The sequence below is a fragment of the Serinus canaria genome, chromosome 3 (genome assembly GCF_022539315.1).
Source record: "Serinus canaria isolate serCan28SL12 chromosome 3, serCan2020, whole genome shotgun sequence".
In the NCBI taxonomy this organism is placed as follows: domain Eukaryota; kingdom Metazoa; phylum Chordata; class Aves; order Passeriformes; family Fringillidae; genus Serinus; species Serinus canaria.
Window position 1 is genome coordinate 102,763,506 of NC_066316.1, and position 12,754 is coordinate 102,776,259.

Genomic DNA, 12,754 nt, shown 5'->3' on the forward strand with positions numbered 1-12,754 from the left:
AACAATTTTCCACTATGTGTGTTTTGGTTTTTATATCTTGTTAAAGGCAAGGATTACTGTGGTTAAAGGGAAGAAGTTGGAAAATCATTCATTCAGGGTCAAGGCAAATGGAAGAAGGGAAATTGGAGAAAATTAGTTTAAAATGTAGTTTGAGTAAGTGAACAACAGACAGAGTTATAGCAAAAACAACAATTAAAAACTGAGAGAAACTTGTACATAATAGTCTGTTTTCTTTTGAAAAGCACTGTTATTGAAAGCTATTGATATTATGAGTTTAATATGGTCCAGAAAAAGAGTCTGCATAAATACTTTATTAAATATTTTTAAAAAGAACTTTATTATGTCCGGAAAAACCAGATATACTTTTACTTGAGCTACACAAATTAGGTGAAATAAAAACAGGGGGGTCATTCTTGGGCAAAATATGGTCTCTTGTCCTTCTGCGATAGTCACATATCCACTTTTCAGGTTCACTTTTTTCAGTTTTCCTAATTTTTTTTCTTCTTTCAAACATATAATACAATTCAAAAGACACAGTAATGTTTATGAGGCTTTTCATAAATTCTGACACAGTGGATTTTGGAAACAATTTTTCTGGTAGGAATTAATCCTACTAGATATTGAATCGCTGATTGATAATGAAAAAGAAGAAAAATTCTCCACAAGCCATTAAGTTTTTATAGTTTTAAAATTTTTGGAAAAAATATTAGCCTTTTGAGGATTTTGAATTATAATGAAGCCTAGTGTAGTTAATTCAGTATCAACTGCACTACTGACTTTTTACATATTTCCCAAGGGGAAATAAAAAATTTGAAGATAAGGGATCTTTGATTTTTTGTTTCTCTCTGCCGCTTAGGAGAAAGAGAGAGAAACCCAAATGAAAAATAAAAAAAGAAACATACAAACAAAAAAAAAAATCAATAAAACAGCAAAAGCTCAAGATAGAGACTTCCAAAACACTGTCCAGGAGAAATTCTGCTAATTGCTTTGATTCGCTGAAATATCGTGCACAGTGACACATCCTTAATTTGGACTTTAGACTGTCAGTAACTGTAAAGCAGCACCTTGGGGACTGGTGTGAGCACTGAATTTGTCAGAGGAGGAGATGGTTGGTAGTGAGGTGTCACTGTGTAGCCTGCAAGCACAACTAACAGAAAAGGGGTGTGTGAGGGAGTAACTCAGCCCATCCTCACAGGTGCTTGGGAGAGGCGTGCTGGACCAGCAGGGGAGATGCCATTCCTCTCCACACCCTGAAGAGAGGTCGAGGGTCAAGCTGAGCCAAGTGGGAGAACCTTCTCAGTGCCTAGAGTCAGAGCAGGATATATTGTCTTCTGTTATAATTGTGTTCTGAATTGTGTTTTGAATTATAAAGGGAAAAAGCTTGCAGACACCAGAGCTGCTTCCCAAGAAAACCAAACCAAAACCTTAATTTCTTTTCAGAAATGTTCACATTTTCATCAGCCCTACAAAACTGCTGTTTTCCACACATCCCCTGCACATTGTACAAGCGCATCATAAAATATTTTCCCATTATGGATTTCATTGTAAGCAAACTACCCAAACTCAGCTCAATACAGAGAATTTGTCATAATTCTGAAAGATATAGAGGTTGCTTAGGTTGAAAGTGTGACAACACTCATGTCCTCAATCTGAGTTTCTTCTGAAGAGGCAAAAATGACATGATTTTCCATGTATTACTATTCAACTGGATTCTTCTTCACATATATTTCCACCTGAAATAAGGAAAAATCCTTTGCCTGTGTCTCACTTGTGATTTGACTTGGAGTAGAGGAAAAACTCTGCACATATTTTTTCTTTTAATTCATCCCTAACTGACATATTTCCCAACAGAGCACTCCTTGGACTCTGCAAGAGGCAGAGATTAAGCTCATCATCATGACTTTTGCTATTACTTGTAGAGGAAGAATTGTGGTAACAGCTTTGGTACCTCTCATATTAAAAGTACTAAAAATTAGACCCGTATTTCAGTTTTGAAAATTGAATTTTCAAATTTTTGGATGAGGTTTCAGAGAAAAAATGGTCTGATTTTTTAATAAAAAACATCATGACAAATATTGCCTAATGGTGTGGCCCTCAGAGGGTTATTTTAAATAGTTTGTCTCATTAATTGTTCCATTGAAGCTTCTAACATCACACAGAAATGTATCATGTAATAAATACTATTTTTAGATAACACATTGCACATTAATGTCATTCTTTGCATATAATACATTCTGCACAGTCTGATATCAACTTTAATTACTACTGGCCACTCTGGAACACTGGTAAAACCAACATTCAGAATATTTTTGGTATTTACCTCATAATTTAACAAGCTGATCACCTGATGCAGGGAAGCTAGGCTGCAGTGTACCATAAGAAAGAACAAATTCTTTCTTATGGTACACTGAGAACTGGCACAATGAAAGAGAAAGATATTCAGATGTTAAACCAAATTTGGAATGGTGTACAGAAGTGTGAAGTATTAATTTACAACATTAAAGCTTTTGTCAGATTTTAATGTGGAATAAAATCATAAGACACTCAAAATTACCACAATAATTCATCAAAATGACATTGTATTTCCATAGTTGGATGACCTATACTTAACAACAATTTTCTAATGATTATGAAACACCAAGGCAAAAGACAAGGAAGTAACAAAAACATAATTGCTTGAATATATTCATCATCTTATTTTTTATACACTAGCTTTGGTAAAAGACTCTTAATAAAGAGAAATACAGAGAGGTCAAATTCAAATTGCTGCTGAAGAAATCCCAGGAACAACCAGCAAGATGAGGAAGCTGGTTATGAGGAGTGGAGTGGGTGTGGGGTCAAATCAGAAAAATAAAAACAGAGGGAGGAATATAGACCAAAAATTAAACCAGGATGATGTCTTCCAAATATTAACTAATGATGTAATTTTCCATGTGCTTTTTTTTGCACAAGATGTTAGTTGCAAGGACACTGCATCACAGAAAAGTCTGCTAAAGCATAGTACAAAGAAGTCTGTGTACCTTGCTTGAAGTTCTCAAGTTGTAGATGCCAGCAGCTGTTTATATTTCAAATACCTGCCTTGTAGTTAACCTAGACTGTCTTCCAGCCCTGGAAAGATTAGGATAATTCGGTGACAGGTAATATTTATAAATGTGCAGTATGTTAAATCTTACCTTGAAATTTCTTCTTTGGAGCTTAACTGTATGCAGATGTTTGGACAAAATCTTTCAAGTAATATAAGGTATATGAGGGGCTGAAAGAGGTGCAACATTGTTCCAGGAATCCAAAGGTGTCATGGAAGTTTACTACTTTCGTGGATCTGGAAAAAGATATTGTATTTTTAATATATTATCGAATACAGGTTATGCAGTTACTCTACAGCAAACAAGAAATAAAAATTGGATCCAGCTTTCAGCTTATGTAATTTTATACCTCCATGATTTCAGTATACCTTAACCAGCTTGGCCAGTTAAAGACAACAACTAACCTGTGATGAACCATCAAAAGGAAAAGCAATTTTTCTGAGTACTGAAGGATACTGTTTCTTGCTATAGTTGCTCTTTTGGACCACCAATAATAATCAGTCACTCAACCCTGTTAGTCTTGAGCAGAGATATTACACACATCTAAAAAAACAAGCACCATAGCAAAATGCAGACAACTCAGCTCAGTTCCAGCCTTTTTGTGATTTTTTAGAGTTTCTAAAGGCCAGCTGAAATTGATGCTTGGGGGCTTCTTGAGCTATTACTAACCCATCAAAGGTGACTAAATGGTCAGGGAATGGGTATGGGTAACTACTAATTCATTTCAGTGATTTCCACCTGCCAGTGTTGCCCTTGTATACTGATTCCTTCTGCTCATAATTGTTAAATTTTAGTACCTTAGGATGTTCCAAATTCAGCTGGGGTCAAACTAGGAAGAGGAAAGTATCAGTCGTGAAGAACCCATCCTTTGTTTTTCTCCTTCCAGTGCACACCTCAGACAAACCTGAAATTTGAAAGCAGCATTGAATAAAAACTACAGCACATGGTGACTTGTAGTCAGGTGGTGATTTGGCTCACACTACAGGCTGAAGGAGCTACCCACCCTAGGACTGTGATTTACTCCCATAAAACTCAGTGGGAAAAATTCAACTTGTGTGGAGTTGGATAAAGGCTCTGTATCTGTTTCCAACCTTTTTGCTAATATTTTGAGGATATAATATTCCGGAGCTTGAAAATCTCCAACTATATATGCTGCATATATGTAACATATATTTCTTTACTTATCAGTATGTATTTAACAGGAGGATGAATGCAGACTCCCTGTTAAACAGGCATATGGCAAACAAACATCTTGCTCAGGGTTTTTAACTTAATTGTATCTTCAGCAACCAGAAGGTAAGACCAGCTGTCCATTCTAACATTCACAGTGTTGTGGTCTGTAACTGAAATGTCCTGAAAGCAGTAAAATTATACAGGGTTCAGTGACATGTTTTAATCCATGATCACTGCCTGGAGTGGATTTGACTGACCTTTCCAGGAAGAAGAATGTTCTTCTTGCCATATAGAATTAGCAAATTATAAATCTTTCAAGATTGGATAAGGCTGAGATTAGGGGACAAAAGGCCACATGTTGTAATGTGTCTTTTTCCTCCAGTAGTAGCTATTTTTGAGTATGCATTACAATGTTTTATTTAGGATGTTGCCTTTTAAAGTTGTGTCATCACTTCCATTGAAAATGATGTTTCCAGTAATATAATGTGGTTTGAAATTTGTGTCTAAAAAATCTATCTTTGAAAAGAATATATTTTTTAATTGTAGCAGACAATTTTTCATTCTAAATTAAATTTACAGTAAGCAATGTATTCATTATTTTTTCTTGGCTATATTAGTCCATTTTCATAAAAACATAAAACTGACAGTCAAGTTTGTATGAAAATGAGAAATGAGCCTGAACAAAATCCCAAGGGAAAAGTATGAGCAGGAAGTTTGCAATCAGGCCATCATCTGCTTCTGAGTCTTTCAGCTAGAGAGAATCTATAGTTTAAAACAATATTGAATGCTTCAGGTGATATTGGGATGAAAGTGTTACGTCCATTATGTGATCAGCCCTTTGCTGTGTGGGTTAGACCTCCATGGGTGCCACGGAAAAGTGACCTGCACAGCACTTGGCAAGAAGCCATGCAGCAAACAGGGAGCAGCTCAGCTGGGGTGGCCCCATGGTAGGACCAAGAGTGGAGACCACTGACCTCAGCTTCAGGTTGCAGTGTGGGCAGGGGCTGTGGTAGCTGCTGGCTTCCTGCTACCAGCACCTGCTTTCTCTACAGTCGTAAGCACAAGCTGTCCACACCACAGCATTGGGAATACAGCACCTCATCCTATAAGATATGACATTTCTGTTGAGACTTCCCTTTTTCTTAGCTTCAAAGCAGGTATGGGAATGGAATTGGAAGACTTAACAAATCTTGTCCTTTTCTTATATAGTGTTTGAGCTCTTTGCCTTTTATGCTTCATCTCCTTACTGTGCTTGGAAATAAAAAATGACAGCAGCTCATCATGTCTGCAGCTCTGCTGTAGGAATCAAGAAAGGTTTCACTGAAATGATACAAGGAATTGATTTCATCCTTTATGTTTGTGACATTTTTTCACCTGTCACCCTACTCTCTATATATTGTTGCTCTGGAACTGTGAACTTTCAGGAGTCAAGGCTGCTGTTTACTGGGAGAGGGTTGATATTTATGGGACCTTTGTGCATCCTCCCAAAGCTCCCAGGTTTTCAGGCTGTCCAAAATAATGTGTATTAAAATATGTAAGAAATTTTATGAGGCAATTCTGGGCAGGTAATTACTACAATGGTTCTCCATAAGGTCACTCCCTTAACACTTTTCAACACACTGTTGTGGAGATTCTCCAGCAAAAAAGGAACTTCAGAGTGTTCTTTAGTGTCACAGGGCCTTCCTTCTGTAGTGTGCTTTTCCAATAAAGTTTCTAGACCTCTCTAAGAAGACAGCCTCTTCAAATCTTATGAAATCAACCTTTTGTTGAAGAAAATAATAAATTGAAAATAACAGCCCACAATTTTTTTTAATAAGAAAAGTCCCATCAAATTGCTCTTTGATAAAACATAATTCTGTTGTATTTTCATTTTACAGGAATTCTTGATGTTCCTCTACCCTTACACTAACTTCCTCAAGAAAACTTGAATGACCTGCAGAGGTTCAAAGGGTCAGTTGGCCAATTCCCTAGTTAAAGGTATGTTATGTTCAGTCTCTTGAATATGTCTTAGGATAATTTCCCAGCTCTGGAGTGTGTAGCTGATCCTCTCAAGATAAACTCTGGTGCCACGATATATTACAGATTTGATAGTTGAATGATCATCAAACTATTTGGTTTAACTCAGTCTTTACATTCTTTCTCAAAACCAATGTAATTTCAGGTCAGATCTCTCATGTCTCTTTCTGACCTCAACAGCACCAAATCTTTGACCTTTCCTTCATTTTTAGGGAATATTGTTTCACAAGGGCAAAGTTGCAATTTTCATGACAGAAATTATTAGCAGGGCCACAGCCAGGGTTTGTGAGCAAGAAAAGAGATGGTGCCTAAAGCACACACACCACGGACTGTGGAGTTCTAATGCTTTATTTGGCTGCCACATCTCCTACCACTATTTGAATATCTCAGTAACATGTGCACAGGGTCTCCAGACTTCATCCTTATAATCACTCTGCATACTAGCTCTGGACAAACCATGGCTGCAAAGCAAGTCTTAGACTTGTTATAGGCTTTGTAAAGGAACTTCTCAGGCTCTTCAGTTCTTAAAGAGTGCTCATAAGAAAGAAGGAGAGTGATGCTTTACATGTACAGGCAGTGATTGGACAAGGGGGACAATGGCTTTGATTGAAAAGAGGAGAAATTTAGAGTAGATGTTGGGGAACAATTCCTTACTCAGAGAGTGTTTAGACCCTGGAACAGATTTCCCAGAGAAGCTGGAACATGTTTCAGAGAGGTGATGCCTCACCCTGGAAATGTTCAAGGCCAGGCTGGATGAGGCTCTGAGAAACCTGCTCTAGTGGAAGGTATCCCTGCCCATGGCAGAGGGTTGGAACTAGATGATCTTTCTAACCCATTCCATGATTCTTTGATAGGAAACACAAGAGAATTACTAATCTGCAGGAGAAAAAACACCATGTCAGCTTTCTGCCATATCTGAAACCCCCTGGCCTTCAGTCACTTTTGCCATCCTTCTATCTCATCAACCTTCTTTTCAGGATATTTGACCGATGATCATGAGTATTTTTAAATTTTAGATTATAACTTTTTTTCCTGCTATTTTATCATTCTGTTAGAGTTCTACTTCATCAGAAAAAGTCTTGCTACTATGGGGATCATCAATTGTTGATGTCCCTTTCACCTCAGATATCAAGCTCAGTTTTCACCAAAGGGCTTGTTTTATGTTAATATAGCACTTGTAGTACACTCAAAATGACATAATCAGGGTGATAGTCTTTCTTCATTGATGAAGTCAAGGCTTAAGATGTAGAATAAATCAGAAGAGCAAATTTACTTTTTCTGTGTGTTCTGTGGCTCAGCATGTACAACAGACAAAAGATAAAACAGCAAAGAATTGCAGCAGCGAGCTTCAGATTTCAGCTAGGTGTGTTCCTACAGGTGAGCAAGGAAGGGCATTGACTTTTCCAAAGGTAAAAAACACAACAAAAATTTCCTTATGGCCTAACTTTTCCAACTGTTTAGTGAAAGCCTGCATTGCTTTGGAGCATTACCACTTACTTGGCTAAGAAGTTATCCCCTTAAAGTTGGACCAGGATGCCCTTGTCAAACCACTGGAATTATTCACTTTGGAGTGGAGTAATGTTACATATCTTTTGGGGTCATCCATTTAAAAAAATAAAAGGGCCCAAAAAAATCTCCTTTTTTCCGTTCCTCATTAAAATCACTGACAGAGTGCTCTTGGTCAACAGCAATCTGTGTGAGGTCAGTATTCACACCTGGAGGAAGGAAGAACCACAGATAGCAACTGTTTTTTTCTATACAAAGCATGCTACACCCATAGTCATTAGCAGAGAGAGTGGGAGAGCAGACAGTTATTATAAAGCATACTCTTCACTATGATACTGTCAAGGCTTCTTCTGTACTGATGTTTACTGCTTTATACCCTTTGGGATATCAGCAGGGTTAGATCAATAGCAATCCTATGACAAAATACAGCTTCATGCTTGATTTTTGTTACCTGAGGTTATAATTGACTTTGTTTATCTGTGTGAGTTTTCATACATTGCCGCCCATAAACCAGTAAAGTACATAAGTGTGTCCCACTTCTTTTCTTTTTCCTTCTGTATTTTTGATTGTTGTCTATTTAAGAGTTATAGACAGATCTCTGAATTGCTTTAGGTATGACATTATTTTTGTGGTAGGAGGGGTAGGATTTCCTGCCCTAAACTTTCTACTTTGGTGTCTAGAGCGTGGATGGTTCACGGCACGCCCTTTGAAATCTGTGGGGAGAAACAGGAGCTATGAGAATGGCTGTTCAGCTGGCTAGTTCTAGGTATCTTACTTAACCTGGGATAAACTGAAGTCCAGAAGTGCCCTTCTTCTTTCCACTGAATACAGTGAGAGCTTGTAAGGACCAGTTTAGATGTAAACATCTATATTTGGCCAGATGGAATCCATCTGGCTCTCGTTATTTCTATGTATTGTCCAGAAGGCATCTAATTTCAGATGTTAGCAACTAACAATAGTAACAAATTCTTTACAGAAAATATAGCAGCAACAGGCTCTTTTGGACACAGGGATGTGTGCTGACACTGGTCACAAGTCTCTGCACACAAAAAATATTTAAGCCTATATGAGTTCCTGGAAAGCCAAATGAGGTTTTCCTCTTTAAATGTTCATTGATAAATGAAAACTCTGTAAGAAATCAACATGCTTATTTTTTTTTTATTTTCCTTTTCACTTGCATATCACCACTTGTCACATTTTTAATGGCTAAAAAACCAGTTACAACTGCTCTGGCAATACACTCTGTGTCATGTGTTATTTGGAAGGAAAGAGCAGATGATCGCATTGGCACACAAGCTCCGAAACTAGCCTGTGCAAACTGAGCAAAGAGCACTCCCCTTGGGACAGGATGATTTTTTTTAGCAAGAATGGGGATGCAATCCCAGCCCCAGCACCATGCTTTCCCTGAGCAGCCAGCCCTGCACCTGTACTCTCAAACCTCATAAACCGCCCGTGTCTGTCTGGACTCACTTGCCTGATATGTGAATTCTTTTAAAATCTTTCTGAGGCAATTTAAATCTCTCAGCATCAGGAGAGCTACTCCTTATTGGACTGAGCCACACTTCAACTTCTCTGTCAAAATTGCTCTAACAATGAGGTTTTGTGCTGGGTGTCTTTGAGAGGTATTTATTACTCGAGGCCATACAGTCTTTTACAGGCCAACATACGCTCTCATTGTTTTATATGAAGAAAAAAGTTACGCAAGGCTGGGTTGGAAGTTCCTTGGAAGCAAATAGAGAACTATTGTGTAATAACAGATGTTATTGTATAGCATTTTTCAACATTTACTCTAGACCAGAAAATAAGGACTCACTTTGAACGGGGGGCATTGCATTGACATGCCTACAAGTCAAGGCTGTTCTTTCTTCAAGGGTTTTTTAATAAAAAGAAAAATTGTATCAAATATCTAACATGGGCAACTCTGATAACATCACTAGTGGTAATCTAAGTCAGTCACTTAATTACATAAATGGGGGTAACATATAGCTGCTAATAATTTCTGAAAGTTTTAGATTAAATGAAAATTACTAAAATTCTGTTGGCTGGAGTGCTGCACATGGATAGCTGTGAAGGATGGCATTCCCAGGACATGGATACAATGTCACTCATGTAGTGAAATGGCACATACTCTTGACAGTAGATGCAGAAGAACATTTGAAAGGAGGTAATATGTGCTTGGGTTTTTTTTAGATAAAAAGCTCTAATTTTTCCCCCCGTTACTGGACACGACACAGTTGGGTTCTCAGTTTAACTGGCTTTACCACAAGCTACAAAGAAAACCATGACTGCTACTGCTGAACTTGCACTGAGGCAGAGGATTAGCCTGTCTTCTGAGAACCTGACAGTGTCCTTGGAGCACATGCAATGTAGAGAGGGTTATTTAAATAAACTTAGACACAGTTTCAGCCTTTGTACGTTTATTAGTAACCCACACATCGTTGCCTTGCACTGTTTCCATCTGCATGAACTCAAATATTAGGACATTTTTCAGAGCACCCAAAAAGAGCCAGTGTGAGCTTAAATTTGATATGTCTAAAGTAGAAATCCCCACAAAACATGCCTAGTCTTATTTTTAGTTTCTACAGAAAGCAGCTTGGCACCATCTACTTACTGTGAAACAGCAGTCATAGCTGAGCTGGAATTTTTTCTGGATGCAGAATTTGCCCATACTGAATATTTTAAAGCTTGAAGCTTCTGGTAGCATACCAATAACTTTAAATGTACTCATTTACCCTCCTTCTCAGCTTACAATTAATCTTATTCTGTCATGAATTAATTTACAGATACTGCAGATAACTCTAACTTACATTTCATTCTGGTCTGTAAGGTTTTTTTTCCCATAACCAATATACATCAGGCAGAATAAAAACAAGTTGGATGTCATTACAAACTAGGGCTTTCTAGTTTCTGCTCATTATCTCCTCTGTATTTTTGATATAAATCTATCCTCTTTTACTTATAAAACTTTCAGAAAAGTGTTCCAAACATAATTTTGTTGGTTATTTCAAAACAAAATTTTCCTCTTTTAAAACTTCAACTTCTTGCCTTACATGTCCTGCTCCTCTTTTAGTTCTTCATCTTTCTCTGACAACAAAACATCACCTTCTACATCCATCTTCATGACACTCAGCTGAAGGTTGGAAGCCAGTGGCCAGTGTAGTTACCCACCCACGGTGGCTCCTGTTCCAACATCAGCTGATGTGGAACCAAAACTGACAACAGTGCTTTAACCCCCAAACAGCACTTTTTCTGTCCTAAATGATCCTCACCTATTCCATCCACCAGTCCAATTTTACCAAAATCAGCTTTAGGCTTTATTCTTGCTACTTTTGTTTGGAAGAAGCATCCACACATATCAGGACATATCAGGATCCTCTTCAAAGAGCTTCTCTTCCATAACACCCTCAAACAACATGATAATGGTTGGTCTAAAAGTCCAGAGTATTTTCATAGTGTCAGTAACAAACTCACCTGTTCCTGTGTTTCAGCTCTTCAGGCACAGGCCTATGTTTCACTGCATGTTTGTGCAGCACTTAACTCAATTTTAGTGACTGCCAGCCGTGGGTAGCAGTTCAAGCAGAGCTTGAAACACAGGAAGCAGAGCTTGAACAAGATGATCCAAGAAAAAAGAATATCATGTTACTTCTCCAGTTACATATGCTCTGTGGGACAGTTTCTCATTTCAGCCACCGCAGTGTAAATCTGGAATAATTCCACTGGAAAGCAGCTCTTCTGCACCAGAACATGGTGTATTGTATCTACTGTTTGCTGTTAAACACGGGGGATGACTTTTCCATTTATACATCATTTCTTTCAAGCTTTAACATTATTTCGGGCTTTGCATGTTAGGCTTGTTATGATCCATGTGGCACCAAAATAAATCTCTTCCTCCTGCCTCTGCCTTTTTTTTTCTCATTCAACAGAGGGGAAGATGTGCTAATTAAGTCTCTTCTTTATTGAAGACAGATGCACGTTTTCAGCAGTTTACTGGAAGTGTCATTTCTAAAAAAATATGGGAAACTGCAAAAAAAAAGTCATGACTTCAAATATGCCTGCAGGAAGAAGGGATATTTCTTATCTGCTATGCAGGAGTATTTCAGCAGTACTGACAGGCAATTGCTGTAGGGTTTCACCTACCCCTGGCAGATCCTGTCCCCACGGGATCCATCTCAGTTTTATTTACATCTATCCTGTGTCTAGGTACGTTCCTCCAAATCTGCCAGCAATGTTGACAAGGGCCTGTGGCTGGCAGAAAAAGCTGCTGGGCGCCCATTAGAGTGTGAAGCACTTTGGAGGTTTGGCTTTCAGAGCAGGTGTAGCGGAAAGGAGGAGGGTGGATGTGGATGGCAGCAAGAAGTGTCAGCTGTCAGGGACCTGGGCAGAAAGGACAAAGGAGTGGGCTGGCAGCAATGCAGAGAGGTCTGATGGGGAGCAGGAATGGTAGATGTGTTGTTTTGGAGCAGAGAAGGTCACTGGGGGTTTGGGGTGAAAAGAAGAAAGTGGCAGAAGTTCAGGGCTGGTAAGAAGGTTCGATTTAGAGGCAGAGGTGCAGAGAAACCTGCCCTCTTCTCAGTTCTCAATCCACAAACTTTGTCTTCACTGGTAGAAAACTGCCAACAGACATTATTAAAGTAATTTCATTAGAGAGTAACAGTGCTCAGTCTGACTGCAGCTGGAGCTGGGGGCCTTCAGAGCACTATGTTGCATTAGAGGAAACTGCATGTGAAGTTCTTCAGGTTGTCCTGAGACTCTGAGAAGTCAGGTGATAATTATGTTGATTTGAAACCATAAAGTTTCCCATTATTCTTGTTTTATAAACAAAATTAGTCAACCTTGATAAAAAAAATTAATATTAATCAGGAATAAGGGATAACATCACTGATATTTTTGAAATTAACTTTTTTCCAGACAGATAAATGTCCTTAAAATGTCACTGATCAACTTAGACAACAGAACTAGAATGCTTTTTTCCCAAG

At 38.2% G+C, this 12,754-nt stretch overlaps 1 long non-coding RNA gene across 1 annotated transcript; it reads right to left on the reverse strand.

Annotated features, from left to right (window-relative positions):
* Positions 1-403: 403 nt before the first annotated feature.
* LOC127059471 (uncharacterized) lies at positions 404-11,363 on the reverse strand. Its single transcript, XR_007777366.1, has 4 exons — positions 11,250-11,363; positions 3,881-3,987; positions 3,174-3,319; positions 404-1,303 (listed from the first exon to the last, which is right to left on the reverse strand). It is a non-coding gene; the product is annotated as an uncharacterized LOC127059471 (long non-coding RNA).
* Between the last annotated feature and the right edge of the window lie 1,391 nt (positions 11,364-12,754).